Here is a 20,726-nt window from a genome sequence, read left to right as displayed (position 1 = left end):
CAGGGAAATTTCAGCATAATAATCTTTCTCTCTCTTCTCTTCTCCCTTAGGCCTTCCCATTGAAGCCTTTTTATACTTCTCCCAAGGTAGTTGTTTAGTTGGGAATTCGTTGGGAATAGTTGGGCCATGGGCACTAATAGGTACTCAGCAGGTAAAACCCGCGATCTCCGCCCGAAATTAAAGAGTTTTGTATTTTTTTAAGTGTTTTAATACATATACGCGGGTTGGGTATAGACCTACCCACGTATACACGTGTTTAACTCAGTGCAATGTCGCATATAAGGGATAAAACATTGTTTTTTAAATTTTTGGACCAGGTCTGGAAGGATGGGTTGCCCTAGGCCATGAGTGCAGCATCACAAACATCAAGAGTGAGATTTGTAGCTATAAAAAATAGTTGATCATAAGTCATTTTAGATGCTTTTCGTCAGCCAAGCTTCTACTAAGACTATCTTGAAGAAGTCTTGGACAATATTGTAACGTGCCTTGGCTTCTCCACTGAACAGAGCTAGAACATCTCTTTGGAGGAGCAAGCAGATGTGGTTGTAACGTTCCACTGTTGGGGCTAGCAGGTTTACATGGATGTATTATATGATTGTGAGTTACACTTCTTTATATAATAAGGGCCAACACATTTTCATGCATATGTTATTATTGTATTTGGACTTCTCCGTTTGCTTTAATGATATTTGTTGTTTAACTTATGTACTTGTGCATGAACTAATTCACATGCAATTATATGAATCTTGTTTTTAATGTGTTTCATATGTTGTTAATGATGTCACCGTCTGTGTCGAATGCTCTACTAGACATCAAACAAACCTTTCACTTCAACCTTGCTATAAAAACCATCACACTCATCTCAGACTGGTCCGTGAGTGTTGTACATGTTATCTTAGCTCATATGATGTGACTGTCGCATCCGAGTGGATTGCTCCACCAGAAGCTATGCATGCCCTTTGTGTTGTGTGTTCCTAGCCAAGTTGGGACTGATCCCTTTCAACCTGGAACTCACCTTCATAACCTTCCCCTTTCGAAGTGTTGGAACCTCTCATACACCTTCCTTGACTCACTGCATCAGTCACACCCTTGCTGCTGATAGAGTTATGCTACTTGCCTCTGTGTGACACCGCAGTCAAGGCATTACCTTACAACCCACTGCTGGGACTCCTACACCAAATAGTCTAAGGTATAATTATGACTTCCTTTCGAGGAGATCCCCTTGACATGTTGACGGGTCTAACACCATCAACATTTCTAGTGCTAGAAGGAGGGCATGATGACACACAATGTCCTCTCATCCAGTTTTGAACCTCTACATATCTTTCATGGAGTCTTGCATTCTTCTTCCCCAGAGGTGTTTTTCGAATTGTGAAGATGTCTCCATCTCGGGGAAGTTTTTCAATCTCTTTTCCACTCACACGTATGATGGTGAAGGTGAAGTGGCCTAGCCTGAGAAGTTACATAAATTTCTTTCCATGATCCATGATGAAGATGAGTTTATTGACGAACAAGTCCTTTTGTTTCTTGCATTTACACTTCGCGAATCCCCATTTCATTGGGTGCTTAGCCTACCGGCTGACACCATGCACTCATTTGGGCACTTCTGTGATCTTATTGAGGACATGTTCTATCATTTTGAACTAGACCATCTTGACCGAAAACCGTTATAGCAACAAAGGGATCCGCATGAGTCTGTTATTGATTTTTGGCAGCACTTCCGTGACTTGCAGTTTTAAGCTTCGAGGAGACAAATGAATTTTTCCTATCTCTAGGATCGATTCAAGTATTGTCTTAAGAAATCTAACCATCCCAAGAGAAATCTTGAGATCAAGCCCCGCTCAACCTTCTTCATTGATGGAACTACACAATCCCATGTGGGAGCAAGCACTGTCTCAACTGATTGTCCGCCTCCCTCTCATTCAACAATTCCACCATTGCCCAGTGATGTTGAGGATCATGCTTGTACACCTGTTCAACCTTTACACTCTCCCAACATCACTCCACTCAATTTTCATGCAGATTTGGTTGTGAGTCCTTCGAGTTCTCATATGCATTCTTTTTTTCGACCTCCGTTTTTGCACCCTGGTGTTCCTCTAGATGATGTTATCTTGTGTTCATCCATTCCGAACTCTTCACTTGTTGTGAATGAGGAACAACCCATTGACAGAGTTGGTGTTGCACAAACAACATGCATAGTCATTCATGAAGAGTATGAGTGGGAGATTGAGCATCAAAGCTCGACGAAGGATGACTCCCTTACGTCTGAACCCCCTTCGTTCTTTCCTAACATCATTGGTGAACCTACCATCCATGATTTTGCATGTGTGTCTTCATCCATGGATGAACCCATTGTTGATCTTTCGCAGGACACGCCGTATGTTAGCCCATCATCTCACAACGGAGAGGATCAATAATTCATTGAAAATCCACTTGATCTTTCATCTTCTCTTTCTGGGAATGCAGAGGGTGAACATCCTTCCTTCTCATATACCCCTCTATGTGATTCATCAAATCATGAGGATGCCGACAAACATCCTGAATTTTCTAATATTAGTTGTCATGATCTCTTCACCTCATGACCTAATCACGATGTTGAGTCACTTTTTGCTAATCTGTCTAAGCCACTAGTCTACAAAGATCTATCGGTCAACAAAGTTGAAACCCCACAGACCATCAAGGCACTTCAACCCGAGCTGATGGTTATGCCAGGCCCTCGTTGTCCTGAGGTTGGCTTCACTTCTGATCAGGAAATTGTTCAAACACTCAAGGCTCCTCATCACTCATCTATATGCACTCAAGATAAATCTAACACTCATACTTTAATTCCTCCACTCGAGCTACATGATCCCATTGCTTATGCATTGGAGGAGTCTTACATTGCAAGCACTTGTGCACGACGCAAGTTATCTTTGTTTCTTTCATTTGCTTGCATTTCATAGTCAAGAGTGTGCTTTTTCTTCAAATTTGCACATAGTATCACACAACACCACGATAAGTCCATAGACTACCCGTCATGCACATGCACTCACTTATGTCCCATGGGGACTTTGAAACATGAAGTGTGGTTGTCTTAATTGTTATATCCTTCTTGTTTGTTGGTCTGCACAACTGGGTTACTCGCGGACCAAGCCTTCACCAACATGGGTCTACCAATGCACCAGGGGCTACATTAGAAATATCACTTCACGTGATCAGCCCCATGCACCGTTAGTGTAGGAGTAGGAGTAGTGTTTGCTTTCAGTTGTTTTCTTGCATGCTTGTTTGCTTACATGCTTTGTTTGCTTATTTGTTTGCTTTCTTGTTTGTTTACTTGCTTCGTTTCCATTTTTTCTTCTACTCTTGCTTTTCTTTGTTGATTGATTAGTTCGTTCACTCGTTTCATTCATAGGTTAGTTGGCATGAAACCATGTATGACTCATGAAATGAGTTGGGTGAAGTCCAAGAGGGAAATACAACTATCACTACTTTTTTATCTATCATCTTGCCTCTGTATGATGAGCTTGTTACTTTTAGCCCATGATATGTCAAAGGAAAATATGTATTGTTTGAAGCAAACCTTGGTGAAACCACAACGCTTGCGCGCTAACTAGTGTCACCTTTTCTAGCCGGTTATTTTTGGGTTAACCCTTGTCATCTCAGTTAAGTAGAGTAAGGTGAGGGGGAAAAAACTTAACAGGTGCGTTAGAGATACAATAAACTACTTCTCTACTGGAACAACCTCTTCTGCTCTCAATAAGTCGGGATCCCTCTTCTGCCTCTGAAATGAATAAGTGTTATGCACAGTGAAAAATTAAAAAAATTAAAAGTCAAAAAATTCAAATGAAAAACGAATAAGGCGAAAGAAGATAAAGGCTTCCAGCGCAGTGAAGTGATGCAAGTAACTCTGCGGGGGTACCGACCAGGCTCGCTGGCAACTAAGCCATGCTTGTGTTCCTATGTGACTCCACCGGGGTACTGTCTAGGCCTGCTGGCAGTGGAGCAACACTGGAGATGAAACTTACACTATGACGAGTACACTGCTTGTGCACATATATACCCCTCAACTCTAATTGAAACAACTGTGTTGCCTTGGCTTGGAATGTGTGTCAATCAACCAAGAATCTGGCAGATGCTACATCTTACAATCAAGCTAGTGTGAAGCCAAGATGAGCTGAGAGTTGAACAATACTTCTAGAGGTGTTAGACTTGACTTTCACGAACAAGGTCCATTCAGAGAGGTGGAGTTCTACCAGTGTGTCGCCAAGTGTTGTAGTGGCTACAACCGCCCTCCAAAAGTTTTCCTTAGCCTGTTTTCGAGCCTCCCTACCAACCTTCACAAAAACTTGCCTTTCTTTGTCAAGTCCTCAAGCTTCAGTGTATTTCTTGCTCAAACACAGCTTGTCGATCATAGTTTGATCTTTTCTCTTCACAGGCTGCTCACCCAAACTTAGTCCAACTACAGGCTAAGCAGATTCCCCTTGAAAATTACACATTTCTAGAGGGAAACCAGCCTTCCCTCCAGAAATTGCACAATCCTCTCTGATAGCCTGCTGGGCTCCAAGATTGCATAATCCTACTAGCCAACCCTCCCAGTAGGATTTGCGCAAATTTTCCTAGTAGCAGGTTGTTCAGCCCAGGATTTGCACAAATCTGGGCAACAGTCAGCTGTTTAGCCCAGAAATTACACAAATCTCCTAGGCACCCAACCCAACTCTAAGCCAGAAATGCACATTTTTCTCCAGTAGTCAAGTAGTCTCTTGCATGTGCAGCTAAGTTGACTAGTTCCCTTCGGGACTAAGAAAAACAAACTTGCATGCATGGGTTATTTCTCCCAAGGTAGCATTCAAAGGCATCCCTTGTTTCAGGGATCTATGTCTAGCAGTTGGAGGTTACATGCAAGGAACAATTCAGAAACCTCCCTCCAAGTGTCACTTCCCCTAGATTTGTGGCATGCTCATCACAACCTTGATGTTATAAAACCTCATCAACCGGACGCTGCAGAGCTCATTCCTCACATTAGCCTTGTAGCTCTGACATCCCACAACACATCTAGGAGAATTCTCATCTCAGTTGTTTTGGGGTAAGCTCGCTTCTCATGACTTGTACTACATTTCTATTGCTTTTTGTGTTTTCACTTGTGGGAGTACTATTTGCTTGATTTCTTTGAACACTTGTTGTTGTTTACATGTATACTAGCTTGTTCTAGATCTGTTTCTGTTTTCATTTCTATCTCATTGTTGTCGCATGCATGAAACTATTTTGCATGGACATTCACCCAATTAGTGAACTACCTCACCCACATGCATGATTGATCTGTTTGTTGAATCTTTCATTCATGTTTTGCATACACTATTGATCACTTCTGCTATCACTTAGTGTCACCATGCATTCATTGACTTACTTGCTTTCAGTTGCCAGTTAGCAAGTCGGGCCAATCTTGGCCCGGGCTCTGCTTTCACCAAGGCTACATTGTGAAATGTGGGAAAGGAAGGATCACCTTCCTCTCCAGATTTATGCATTCCTTCCCAACACTAGCCTCCAGGATTGTTTTGCACATTTCTAGAGGACAATGGCTCCTTGGCTCAAGAAATTGAAAAAATCTATCCTTGAGCCAGGAGTCCTTCCTAGCTGGAATTTCACAATGCACAATCCCAACAGTCAACAGCTAGACTAGACTGTGCATTACGCAGTTTCAACAGTCAGTTAATCTCTCAGTAGCCCAGACTGTGCCTTGTGTAGTCTTGGCAGTCGGTCTCCCAACCTCCTGGCTGAAATTGCGTAACCTTCATGATCATTCACCTAGGTATGTTGCAAGTCAGTTCTCATTTTCATTTTGGTTTTCAACTGACAGATTGCTTGCTATGAGTGTTGTCGTGTCTCTAGGTATCGCAACTATTCATCTGCCTCTCTGCAGTACAAGTACAATGGATTCTAGGAGAGCAGAGACGAAGACAACGTTTAGAGCATGCTTGGGGATGCAGTCAATCAAGTGTCTATGAGCTTACCTATTCACGAAGACATCAAGTTCTTGATGAACAAGGACATCAAGCAACACCATCACAGTGAGCAGCATCATGAACAGTAGCTGAAGGTAGCATGCTGAATGTTGCGAACGCAACGAATGAAGCGAATGCAAGAGGAAGGTTGTTGAAAACATAGAGGAAAAGCAAAGTTGCAAGATTAATTAGATCCACTGATAATGAAATCAACTTTGGAGACTCAGGCTATGAAGTGACAACACGACATGAAGATTGCGTAAAGGCAGAAGATGGAACAAAGAAGGAGTTGCATGTGCTGAAGCAGCAATTCAGGAAGAACATGAAGCTACGTAGGCAGTCCAATGAGTTGCAGCGGGAACAGGAATAGCAGTGGGCGCAACATGCACTCACAGATGAAACTACACCAGTACAAGTTAAGGATCCATCCCAACAACAAACACAGAGAAAACATGGTGAGCAGTGTTGTTGATCGCATGCAAAGGATCCAGCAGCATGCACGTCGTTGAGCGCAGGAATGCAATCCAACCCATTCAACACACTCACCAAGGCAAAGACAAGAAGAAAGTCCAACTGGGGTTGAACATGTACTTCAGCAAGTTAATGCGCATGACCACTAGCACACACTTGAAGATTAGCACGAACACTATGCATCAGTATATTTCTGGTTCAACTCTACCCAAAAAGACCATGCACATGTTAGCAGATGAGTTGGATGAAAGGAGCCAAACCAATGCACCGGTTGCAACGGAGGCAAGAGTTTGCTTTAGCAAGATGTCACCATGAGGTGCATGCACACCATCACAGACGAGCAAGCTTGGCATCATCTCACCACCTTCACTATCACAAGCATGTTAAAGAGTTGTTCTAATCACAACGAACCGAGTGTTAGTGATGTCTTGCAAGGCTTTCTCAAGCCATGTTGTCTCACATGAGTACATGTGCATTGTAATGTTGAGTCATGTCAAGTCTAAGTCAAGTGTCAATGGTTGGATGTAACAGTCATAAAGTAGGTGAAGAATCATGAGGGTAGTTGAACTGTAACAAATGGGAATGTCAAGGGTCACCCCACCCTTTGCTATAAATAATCCCTCATAATTCATTATAGAGGATTTTGGTCAACCAAGCTTCTACTAAGACTATCTTGAAGAAGGCTTGGACAGTATTGTAACGTGCCTTGGTTTCTCCACTGCACGGAGCTAGTACATCTCTTTGGAGGAGCAGGCGGATGTGGCTGTAACATTCCACTGTTGGGGCTAGTAGGTTTACATGGATGTATTGTATGGTTGTGACTTACACTTCTTTATATACTAAGAGCTAGCACATTTTCATGCATATGTTGTTATTGTAGTTGGACTACTCTGGTTGCTTTAATGATATGTGTTGTTTAACTTACATACTTGTGTATGAACTAATTCACATGCAATTATATGGATCTTGTTGTTAATGTGTTTCATATGTTGTTAATGTTGTCACCATCCATGTCGACTGCTTTTCCAGACATCAGACAAACCTTTCTCTTGAACCTTGCTATAAAAACCCTCACACATGTCTGAGATTGATCTATAGAGTGTTGTATGTGTTATCTTACCTTGTATGATGTGAATACCACATCCGAGTGGACTGCTCCACTGGAAGTTGTGCATGTCCTTTGTGTTGTGTGTTCCTAGCCGAGTTGGGACTGATCCCTTTCAACCTGTAACTCACCTTCACCTCCTTCCCCTTTCGAAGTGTTGGAACCTCTCATACACCTTCCTTGACTCATTGCATCAGTCACACCCTTGTTGCTGATCATTCTACTTGCCTCTGCGCGACACTGCGGTCAAGGCATTACCTTACAACCCACTTCTAGGACTCCTACACCAAATGGTCTGAGGTCTAATTGGGACTTCTTACTGGGGATGTCCCCTTAACATGTTGGCAGGTCCAACACCGTTAACAATCCAATAGGATGATGTAGGGACCAAAAGTCCTATTTATTATTTGAATCAGAACTTAAATGATATTGAGATTAAATATACTCATGTTGGAATGTTAGCTTTGGTGGTTGTCCAAAGGTTTCGTCACTATATCCTACTCCGCAGGAATATTTTTTTCCCGAAGCCAACCCCATGACATACATCTTGTCACAATTTTTTTTTGGGGGAAGTACTCCAAATGGATTATCATCCTCTGCGAGTTCGATTTGGAGTTCATCAAATCCAAGTTGAAGAAATCCCTAGTATTTGTTGAGGTTATCTGTGACCTTCCAATTGTTGAAACTAAAGCAACATCTGAAAATTCTATTCTAGACGAGTCATTTTTCCTAATCGCATCATGTGGCCTGTGGTATGGAAACATTATCATATATCTCTAGACCCAGACTTTCTTGTCCGATACCTCTCACTCTGACCTGCGACGTATCCGATATCAAGTTAAAAATTATATCATAATCGGTGACAACCTTTATCGTTGCGATATCGATATGATTTTTTGAAGGTGCCTGACCCATGAGGAGGTCGAGAAAGTCCTGAATAAATGCCATGATAGGGAATGTGGTGTTCATATGTCTATTTATGTTAGTGCAAAAAATATTTTGTGTGTTGGCTACTTTTGGCCTACTATGTTTCACGACTACATCTTGCAGTCCAAAAGTATCATGCCTACCAGGTATATGACCATAAAACCTGTGCTCCACCTGCTCCTTTTCACCATGTTATTGTTGCTGATACTTTTGTGAAATGGGGCATTTACTTCATGACATGTAACCCTCACTCGATCGGGGGAATGGCTACATCAATGTGGTGGTAGACTATTTTACCAAGTGGGTTGAGGCGATGCCTACATACAATAACACTAGCGAAACAATTTCTCTCTTCTTTTTCAATCATGGCATTGCAAGGTTTTGTGTACCAAAGGCTATTATTACATACCATGGGAAACATTTTCATAACCACATGATGTCTGAACTGACTGCCAAGTTGGGCCTCTCCCATGAGAGTTCAACTCCCTACTACCCTCAAGTGAATGGGCAAGTTGAGGCCATCAACAAAGTTTTGAAAACAATGCTTCAGTGCATGATAGGGGTCCATAAATCAGACTAAAATCTACTCCATTACTCAGCCTTGTGCGCATATCGAACCTTTGTTCGGACTGTTAGCGGGTTCACACCATTCCAATTGGTTTATAGTCTGGAAGAAATCCTTCCTATTGAGTGTAAAATTCCATCTTTGGAACTTGTTGTCGAGCTTCTCCTTGCCACTTTTGTAGAAGAAGAGTGTCTCTTACATCTAACATGCTTAGATGAAATCTAGTGTGATTCCACAATGGATAATGAAGCCCATAAGAAACACATTAAGGTACAATACAACAAGAATTCCAAACCTCGTGTCTTCTCAAAAGGTGACCTTGTCTTGTTGTATGACCAAGAGTCTAAAAATTTAGGATTGGGGAAGTTCAAGCTAATGTGACTAGGCCCATACATTATTAAACGTGTTCTTTCTAAAGGGGTCTACAAGCTTGTTGATTTCGATGGAGTTCCATTGGCACAACCTAGAAATTGGTTGTACCTAAAAAAATACTATGCTTAAGTGATTTTTGCATAGTTCACTGTGTACATATTGTATATAGGTGTGTTTAGTGTGTTTGTAGTATGTTCCCTTCAGAGTTTCTTACGGTTTCTATTAATCAAGTTTACATTTGGTTTGCAGATGCTGACATCCCTTCAACCTGGCATATGTTGGTTATGCGGACGGCACTATTCATAGTATTCAGAACCTTTCTTCCGTAGCACGAGCTATATATGATCTGAATGGCGAGTTAGTGAGTTTACAAGAGATTTTTATGGGTTTCTCTAAAAATAATATCGTTGAGTATAGCACAATGATCGAGCTATTATCTGATGTTATTTATCCTGGTGTCTTTCGTATAGTTATCAGACTTGAATCACAACTTCTAGTACTACAGTTGACTAATGTCTATTCAATTAGAAACTCTTAAGGGTTTAGCTTCTGGAAAGTGAGTTTGATTATATCCAATATCATCACATTTATATAAATCTAAACACATTGACAGATGCATTAGAAAATCGTGTTTTATATAGACATTTGCGACATATGTAAATTCAATTCAATTCACATAACATACATTGAATGAGATAATAGAATGCATAAGAAATATTGATAGGTAGATAGTTGTGTATATATATCAAAGTTTGGTTTTACAAAAACTTGTGCCTGAGACACATATGGCCACATGGCCTGTCATATCAAAAAATATACATGTAGTCAAAATATGGCTATATATAGCCTCCTAGTAGACTAATCATGATGCTCATGATAGCATGCAAATGCACGATCCATCTTGCACAATAGATGACTGATACAGCCAAGCACGCCAATAGTATGATGTTGTAGCCTCATAGGGATTTAGTCAACCCTAGTCTCGACTATATCCTGGGTCAACCCCTCCATGTGACACTAGACCTCTACAAGAGTCTCAACCACATTGATATCCTACAATACCTCTCATCCCCTTGCAACAACCTGTACTCCTACTGGTGCATGTTGTGGGTCTCCTGCATGCTGAAGATAGGAGGAAACCACAAGTCGAATGGGTCCAATGTTTGCATGTAAAAATCGATATTTTAGTCTCGGATACATAAAAAAAATTAAAAAAATCACAAAGATTAAAACTAAAAAAAATGATCATAATGCTTTTTTTTAACCTATGGTACATCGTCGCTTGCCATCAGTAAGCAAAAGGTTTGGGTATCTAAGAAAATCCATCCCTATGTATGGATAATCCTCAATAATAATGAGTTTCATGCACAACCATCAGAAGTATACTGGTGTGAAGATCATTGATGACAGACTTTCAATATCGACATGAGATCCACCCATCTCCTCATCTGTGGGACTCTCGAATCTGCGGAATCGAGCGAGATATGTTGTGGTCGGTGTAATGGAATCCGCTCCAAGGAAAATGAAATAAAAATCAAACTGTGGAGTACTGAAGAAGGTATGTTTTTATCGTTTATTTTCTCACCTTTTCCTTAAAACTTATAACCTCTTTGTATCATGAACTAGGTAGATAATAAGAAAGTATGACAAAATCTATGGGATTTGTATGCAACGCAAAACAACTAAAAATTTCCCTTTTCTTATGCAGGAAAAGGAGAAAACAGAAGATTGCCATCCCAAAGGAAAAGACATGACAAAGTTAACTATTGTCCCTTTGGCAGGGAACCACATGCAAACAAGGCGATCCAAATTGGAGCGTATCAGCCAGGAAAGGGAAAAGGAGATATCAAATCGGCGCAAGAGAACAAGAGGATAACTGAGAATTAACAGTCTGGCGAATCCCTCAAGATCCTTTGATCCTGGCATCGCTATCTTAATGATTTTTTCATCATTGATATTTTCGCTCAGCTGTTATAAGAAGGGGCAGAACAACTAGCCCGAGGGATGACTTGTTGTTATTTTGATGTAATTCTCCTTTGTATTTAAAACTTTGATCATTGATTCTCGTTGAAGAGTGATCCATTGTAACTCTGTTTTGATGTTTTAATATAAATCTAGTTGTCGTTCCATCTTTGATTTTGGAGTAATCTCAAGTAGTGTGTCCCTGGAGGCTAAGGGCCCGGCCCTGGTGGAACACTTGCTCCTGTACCATTATCTCTAATTCGTGTGTGGTTTTCATTATTAGCTCTGTTTGGTAATCTGATGTGTTTTACTATTTTACATCACGGTTCTGTTATATTTCATTTATGCTCAACTGAGTAATGTTGTTCTCTGTAACAGGAATGTTGTGTTGCTCATTCTGACTTTGTAACGCATTGTTGTTCCTTTAACCATTGATATAACATTGTTGTTCCTTACAGAATGCTATTGCTGTTCAATTACCGAGTAGTCGTGCTGTAACATTCATAAGTTGGTATTATTGTATTTATCTACGATTTACACTTAATCGCGATTGTTGCTCAACTGGCATTGTTGTTCCATTACAAATTACAATCATTATTCTTTATAACTGAGATTTATACTTGTTGTATCGAAGTCAGATTACTGTTTCTTCTAGATATTAAGCGTGCCGTGTGTGATATTTGTTCTGGTTCACTGTACATTTATGTTTGACTCTAGTTGCTGTTCCATATTTCATCTTTGTTCGTTGTTGTTCCATTTCTATTGCTGTCTGATTTATCTTTAGAGCAAAGATTGTTATCTAATTCTTGTAGGATATGATTGCTGCATTTATTTCCGTAGACTAAGGTTTTGTTGTTCAATCTTGTTTATAAGACTAGTTGTTGTTCCATTTCCTGTCATTTGTATTATCATTGCTTTGGTGTGCAGAACGATCTGAGACTGTAGTGAGCATTGACATTTGTTGTCTAGCTCCTAGATTGATGATCTTTTCCTTGATTGTCTTTAATTACATCAGTTTATAGAGGGATGAGTTACCATTACTATACCCTTGACTGATAAATTGTTGAGTGCATGATTTGAGTTTTAAGGTTCTTTTTGTAAGTAGATCTTGTTTCAAGCATCCGTTTACTCTTGTATTTAGAGCACTATACTACTAGCATTACTCTGACAAATGACCGCCTCAAACTGAGTACACTCTTTGAGATAACAAATCGTTCCTAGATTGATAAGTTAATGTAGGATAAACAGAGGTGAAAAAGACCCTTTTTACTGCTCGACATTTTGACGTCGTTGCCGGGGAAGAGTGTAGCCATTTGTTTCTTTTCCAGAGTGATGTAAGAACCTGCTAGGAGAGAACTGGGTTTTAAAAATAGAAGGTAAGAACCTGCGTACAGAGCATGTAATAGCCCTGCTCCCCTACCCGCTTTCCTGCAGACTTGTTGTTGTTTTTGGGTAGAAATTAGCATTTGATTTGTGTGCATGACTAAGTAGAAAAAGCCTGAAAAAAATCCTATACCCTATAGACAAAATCCTTAAGAAAGAAGAATCTCAGCCTTCAGTAGGACCTAGAAAAGTTGCTTCTAGACAACCTACTAGTTCCCTTCAGGCCACAAGATCACCATCTGTAGCCTTTGCTAAGGTGCATAGTCAAACCGAAGAGCAAGATTTTCAAGAAATTGAGAATTCTAGCCCAAAATCATTGCAAGAAGGGAACCTTAGTAACCTCTATGAAGGGAGAGGAGAAACAGGAGAAATTGAAGAACCAAGATCTCCTCTTGGGATAATTCAGCCATTAAGTAGCCCAGATAAGGGAAGTGCTGCAAAAATCATTTATAACGAAGTTGAAGAACCTCAAGAACTAGAATCCCCCTAGACATTAGGCACTCTCATCATCCCTGATAAAGGAAGTGCCATTAAGGCCATTCCTATTAAAACCATTCCCCCTCAGCCTAGGAATACCCTCCTAGATATCCCAGAAGGTTATTCACATATACTTGACCAAATGGCCCAAAACCAGCCAAACACCCAAACCTCTACACTGCAATACCCCATTGTGGATACTGCAGCTAATGCACCTACGAAAGCAATTCCTCTCCAGAATATCCCTACATTCCATGGCCTTACATCAGAAGATCCAGATGCATTCTTATTTGAATTTGATGTGTTGTGTAGAGGATATGACTATACCACCGATCCCCGGAAACTGAAATTATTCCCCTCTCCATTAAAAGGGGCTGCTTTAAGATGGTTTATGGGATTGGGTGGTGGTGTTATAAACAATTGGGATCAAATGAAAGATGCTTTTCTAAAGAAGTATCAGGACTATTGCAGGTCTAGAGAATTAAAAGATGAAATATTTCAGATGGTAGCTAGACCAAGTGAAATATTAGAAGAATATGTTGAACGTTTCCAGTATAATCTTCAGAGATATCCTTATGCATCATTACCCTTACCTGATAATTTATTAAAAACAACATTAATTAGGGGAATGAAGGAACAATGTATTGAAACACGAAATATTATGGGAAAAGGAGATATTTATTAGCAAAATTTTGTTGACATTATTGATTTATGTATTAGGAGCTCAAGAGGCAGCACAAGACTAAAACCAGCGGAACATGACAGGTTTACAAGCGACAACAAGATTTCTGCAGAGGCAACAACTCATGCCGAAATTGGAAATTTATTAGAAAATTTTAAAACTGACATATTGGGGACACTGACAACACAACTTGCTATCATGTAGGCCAAACAAAGGCAAGCAGAGGTAGAACAAAATTTGGCAATCTTCTGTCCCAGATGCAAAAAGAAACACAGCCACAAGGAGTGTCCATTAGATGCAGTCCAAGTTTGCGCCATTTGTACAAAAGACCACTCTACAGAGAGTTGTCCCTCACTTCCTGGATTGAAAGCAGTATACAAGGAAGCAGAAGAAGAGCCAGAACCGGTGTACCTACTCAATCAGCATTGTCAATGGCAGCCGCGACAATCAGGTATGTTCCCAGATCCAGCTTCTTCTTTTCAGCCTCCACAATATCATGCTCAACAATATAATACAATGTGGCAAAATCAACCTCCCTTCTCGAATTGGTCACAACAACCATTTCCTTCATCATCGCCATGGCCAAACCAAACAAGTCAACCCAGTTGGCCAAATTTTCCCTATACTCCACCATATTGGCAAAACAATGTATATCCAGCACAATGGTCCCCTCCTACTTCACAGAGTCAAGCCTGGCAGACAAACTGGCAAAGACCGATGAATCAGCCAGTAGGAACCATTCCACTCCCTCAACCTACACTGCCAACATTACAAAAAAACCCTCAGTCTAATTTAAGACTGCAACTCCCGGCCCAGCCCAACCCTAATCCAAATAATAGATCGGTCCAATCTATCCAAATAATTGAAACACCAGAACTAGAAACCGATCTAAAGGAGTGTAATGATCTTCAATTAAGATCTGGGCGCATTATAGAAATAGAGGGAAATAAAACCGCTCAAGTTGAAAATTAGTTACCTATAGAACAACCGCCACAAGAAGAGGATGTGACCAGACAACAAATTCATGATCAAGCAACCACATCTTCTCCCCCATTCCCAGAACGATTAATTATACCTCGACCTATACAACATCTTGATTTTGACATTCTGGGAGAACTAAAAAATTTGTACATAAAAATCCCACTCCTCCAAGCCATCCAAGACATCCCAATATATGCAAAGACCATCAAAGAACTATGTATAAAAAAACCAAGGAGGAAAATAACAAATAACCCAAAAGTCCAAGTAGTTGGTACCTTATCTGATCTATTATTAGGAAAAGAAACACCCGTTAAATATGAAGACCCAGGAAATCCAATAGTAACAGTACAAATCAATGGACAAACCTTCTCAAATGCCTTAGTTGATCTAGGAGCTACAATCAATATCTTAACAACCACCACTTGTCAAAAACTAAACATTACATCAGTAGAACCGACTTCCACTTTATTAGAACTAGTTGACTAATCCGTGGTTAGGCCAGAGGGCACACTACATGATGTCATGATATCCGTTGATTCCTGGGAATATCCTGCCAATTTTCTGATAATAAACCCCAAAAACCGACTTTATGGACATCCATTGATTTTAGGCAGACCTTGGCTTGCAACTGTTGACGCTTATATTGGATGCCGACAAGGTAGTATGACCATAACTAGGGGGGCTAATATCAAGAATCTAGCTTTATATCCTCCAGCCCAGCCAAGTGTCACAATAATAAAAACTAAAAAGCATCATGTATCATACCTCACCGAAAATATTAGATCTCCATTAACCATAGAAGATGCCCTCGATTTCAAAAATCAAACAGAAGATAATGCCATTAACAATTTTATTAGCCAAGCTAAATCCAAATCCCACATACAATGTCACATGATAGAAGCAGCATTTGATAATGAATTAGAAGAATATCCTCTCAAAGATACTCACGATCAAACAATACCTACCACCTCTGTCTCAAATAGCAAAACTGTAGAAATTGAGCCAGGAAAGACTTTAAACATTAATGCCAACCTAACTTCCGAACAAGAAGAGAAGCTGATCCAACTACTAAGGAAATACAAAGAAGCATTTGCATGGGACTACATTGACATGAAAGGAGTTGATCCCCAGTTATGTACACACCACATTTACATAGAAAAGGATGCAAGACCCATTCGCCAACCATAGAGGAGACTTAACCCTCATGTAAAAGACATTGTAAAAGCTGAATTTCAAAAACTTTTAGATGTGAACTTCATCTACCCTATCTCCAATAGTAAATGGGTCTCTCCACTTGTTGTGGTGCCAAAGAAGAATGGAAAGTGGAGGATTTGTGTAGATTATAGAGAGCTAAATAAAGCAACACAAAAAGACCACTTTCCCCTTCCATTCATTGACCAAGTATTAGACACTTTGGCAGGAAAGAAATTCTTTTCTTTCTTAGACAGCTTCAGTGGATACAATCAGATTCATACTGCCTCTGAAGACCAAGACAAAACCACTTTTACTTGTCTTTGGGGAACATTTGCCTACAGAGTTCTACCTTTTGGCCTATGCAATGCCTCTTCCACATTTCAAAGGGATATCCTCAGCATCTTTTTAGATTTAATAAATGAAGGGCTCGAAGTATACATGGATGATTTTACACCATACGGAGATGATTTTGACCCAGCATTGGACACACTAGAAAAAGTGTTGCAGCGCTGCATTGCCACCAGGCTCTATTTGAGCCATGAAAAATGCTATATGATGATGACTGAAGGACTTATTTTAGGCCATTATATCTCAGCAGCTGGAATACAGGTAGACCCGGCCAAAATCCAAATAATTTTGCTAATTCCCACTCCTACCACTCAGACAAAGGTACGCAGTTTTCTTGGATTTTCTGGTTATTATAAAATATTTATAAAACATTTTTCTCATATTGCTGCACCTCTATATGCACTAACATGTAATGTTGACTTTCTTTGGACAGAAAAATGCGACCGTGCTTTCCAAGATCTGAAAAAGCTTGTTTCAACAACGCCAGTCCTTAGAGGTCCAAATTGGGACCTACCATTTCAAATTTCATCAGACGCTTTAGATACAACCATTGGAGTAGTCCTTGGGCGGGAAGAAGATAAAAAACCATATGCAATTTACTATATTAGCAAGAATTTATCTCCTGTTGAATTGAACTATATTGTTACCGAAAAGGAATTTTTAGCTATAATACATGCTATCAATAAATTTAGGCATTATATTACTGGGTATCATGTTATCTTGTATACAGATCACTCTGCCATAAAATACTTAGAAAATAAACCAATCACAAATGGTAGAGTAACCAGATGGCTGATTTTATTGCAGGAATTCGATATCACAATAAAGGACCAACCTGGAAAATAAAATCTTGTAGCTGACTTTCTCTCGCGAATGCCAAAACCAGTGGACGCAGCAGCAGTTGAAGATCAATTTCCAGATGAGCATTTGTTTGTTGTCACTGTTAAAACACCCTGGTATGCTGATGTTGCAAATTATTTAGCAGTAGGCAAATTACCGAAACATCTGACCCCCAATGAACGAAAACAGATTGTCCAACGAAGTACTCAATTTTCTTGGATTGGGGGCTACCTGTTCCATACAGGGGCAGATATGCACATCAGGAGATGCGTTCGTGAAGATGAAATTTTTGACATTTTGAAAGCTTGTCACGACGAACCATGTGGTGGACATTTCGCCGATCAAAGAATTGGTCACAAGGTGCTGCAAACAGGGTATTATTGGCCCACGATCTTCAAAGATGCAAAGAAGTTCGTTCAAGCTTGTGACAGCTGCCAAAGAGCAAGATGCCCTAGACAGTCCGATGAAATGCCCCTGAACCCACAGCTAGTTATTGAACCATTCGAGCGATGGGCCCTCGATTTTGTTGGTCCAATTAACCCATCATCGAACCAGAAAACATATATTTTGGTAGCAACAGAATATGTCACCAAATGGGTTGAAGTAGAGGCATTGCCGAGAGCTACAGAGGATTCCGTCATATAGTTCCTGTTCCATATATTTGTGCGATATGGGCTCCCAAGAGATATAATTACAGATGGTGGACCACAGTTTGCTAGTAACAAGATTGTTGCAACACTAAAAAACTATCATATCCAGCATAAAATTACTACTCCATACCACCCACAGGCAAATGGTCAAGTAGAAAGTAGTAATAAAATAATAGAAGCAATCCTAACAAAAACCATTGCGTCACATAGACGCGATTGGGCTGCAAGATTACTAGAAGCCTTGTGGGCTTACAGAACAACATGGAGAAGCACTACCGGCTATTCACCATACCAACTAGTATTTGGAAAGGAACCCATCTTTCCGATAGAATTCGAGATACAAACACTGCGAACAGCCCAAGAAGTCGGTCTAGATCTAAACGAGGCACAGATTAATAGATTACAACAGATCAATGAGCTAGATGAAATCATGTTATCTACCCTTCAACACACCGCATTGATCCAACAACAGCGAGCTAAATGGCATGACGCTCTCATTAAAAAGAAAGTCTTCCATGAAGGAGATTGGGCGCTCTTATACGATTCCAGGTTTCAGGATTTTCCCGGGAAGCTTCAGACTCGTTGGTTGGGGCCATATGAAATCCAGAAGGTACATGATAATGGCACCCTTACTCTAACCACCATTGGCGGATTTAGACAAACCTTCAAGGAAAACGACCACCGAGTTCGACTATATCGCAAACCACTTACTCGAGAATCCTTCTAGCAGCAACTCCACGAAGACTTCGACATGCAAATTTTGGTGGAGGAAGAGAAATCTTCCTCACCTCTGATTCATTAAGTGATTCAACTGTTCTTACACTCTGTACATTCCTTTGTTTTGTTAGCATAAATTATTCTCTGTACATATTTTTTTGTGTTTTCATTTTGCTGTTCCTTTTTGAAGGAACAACAGTTCCATCGTTTTACTGTTCCTTTTTGAAGGAATAGCACTTTTTCATTCTGTTGTTCCTTTCAGAAGGAACATCGTTTTCAACGTTTTGTTGTTCCTTTTTTCAAAGGAACAACACTTGCATTTTTCTGTTGTTCCTTTTTCGAAGGAATAGCACTATCATTTTTGCTGTTCCTTTTCCAAAGGAACAACACTTTTGTTTTTCTGCTGTTCCTTTTCCGAAGGAACAACACTTTCGGTTTTGCTGTTCCTTTTCCAAAGGAACAACACTTTTGTTTTTTTGTTGTTCCTTTTCTGAAGGAACAACACTTTTGTTTTGGCTGTTCCTTTTTCTGAAGGAACAACACTTTCGGTTTTGATGTTCCTTTTCCAAAGGAACAACACTTTTTTTTTTTCTGCTGTTCCTTTTTCAAAGGAACAACACTTTTGTTTTGCTATTCCTTTTCCGAAGGAACAACACTTTTGTTTTTGTTGTTCCTTTTTCCGAAGGAACAACACTTCATTTTGTTGTTCCTTTTCCGAAGGAACATCACTTTTGTTTTTCTGCTATTCCTTTTCGGAAGGAACAACATTTTCGTTTTGCGATTCCTTTTCTGAAGGAACAACACTTTTGTTTTTCTGCTATTCCTTTTTCCAAAGGAACAACACTTTCATTTTTGTTGTTCCTTTTTCAAAGGAACAACACTTTTGGTTTCTGCTGTTCCTTTTTTCCGAAGGAACAACACTTGTATTTTCTGTTGTTCCTTTTCCGAAGGAACAACACTTGCATTTTTTGTTGTTCCTTTTTGAAAGGACAACATTTTCGTATTCCTTTTACTTACGTTTGTTCTCCTTGCTGTTCCAATTAAAGGACAGCTGCTGTTCCTCTCAATATACAACAGTTTCGAGTCTTTTTTGTGATTTGGAGCACAACTATACACTTATGCAATGGATACAAAACTAGAGCATACTGAAATCAGCAAATTACATAAAATCGCTATTTTTTAAAAGAAATTGCTTTGAATTGATAGGAGGAAAGAGGAAAGGACACAATTATTCATCACTTTGTTGTCATTATTCTACTAATACTGATTTGATTGGTTATCTTTATCATGGTGGTTCTTTTTAATTTCCCATAATCTTCTTTGATCATTATTAAGGAATAAGAACAAAGGGTATATTTTTCTATTGAGATGTTAAGACTTCTTCCACCATTCCTACTCTTAAGGAGTGTTGAACCACCCTTTGTGTATAAATAGGAAAGTACTTTATAAAAGAAAAAAGAGAATTTTTTTTATATGATTTGCTAATATGGGTTGTCAAATGAAGGATAGGGGGTCTCATCAAGAGCCAGCCTACCATGATCATAAGGAAGAAAGTGAAGTGGCATTCCCGCTATGGCCAACACACCAGGGATATGATCCAAGAGGCACATCAGAAAAAATAAAAGAGTCCTTGGAACAGGAGGTCTCATCACGAGCCGACCTACCCACCTTTCACTCCTTCCTGGTGAATGGCATTATGGTTTATCTGGTTACCAAGCTAGCATAATGACCTCCATTTTGACATTTCACAACACTTCCTAAGCATACACAAAGGATCATGGTTCCATGGGTGAAACAAACAACTCTGTCAAGGTTATGGACACCTGTGGGCAATAGAGCTCTGTTGATGGTATTGAAGTCACATTCCTTATACACCAATAGAAATTATTAAGACCCTTCTCTGTCTTATACCTTTGTAATAGGTCAAATGAGATTATGTATATAACTTCCCTAAACCTTTAAACACATGAAAATATATTACAACCAATCATGACGGAAAAAGTTGATAATGACCGCATCAGAATTTTTGTTCACGTCAGCTGTCCTATCCTCCCAGCCTCGCATCATATCACGG

This window comes from Pinus tabuliformis, chromosome 9 (genome assembly GCF_031772625.1).
Source record: "Pinus tabuliformis cultivar Carrire ecotype Pingquan chromosome 9, CPIR1, whole genome shotgun sequence".
Lineage (NCBI taxonomy): Eukaryota > Viridiplantae > Streptophyta > Pinopsida > Pinales > Pinaceae > Pinus > Pinus tabuliformis.
The sequence above is the reverse complement of the archived record's forward strand: the minus strand, read 5'-3'. Positions refer to the sequence as shown.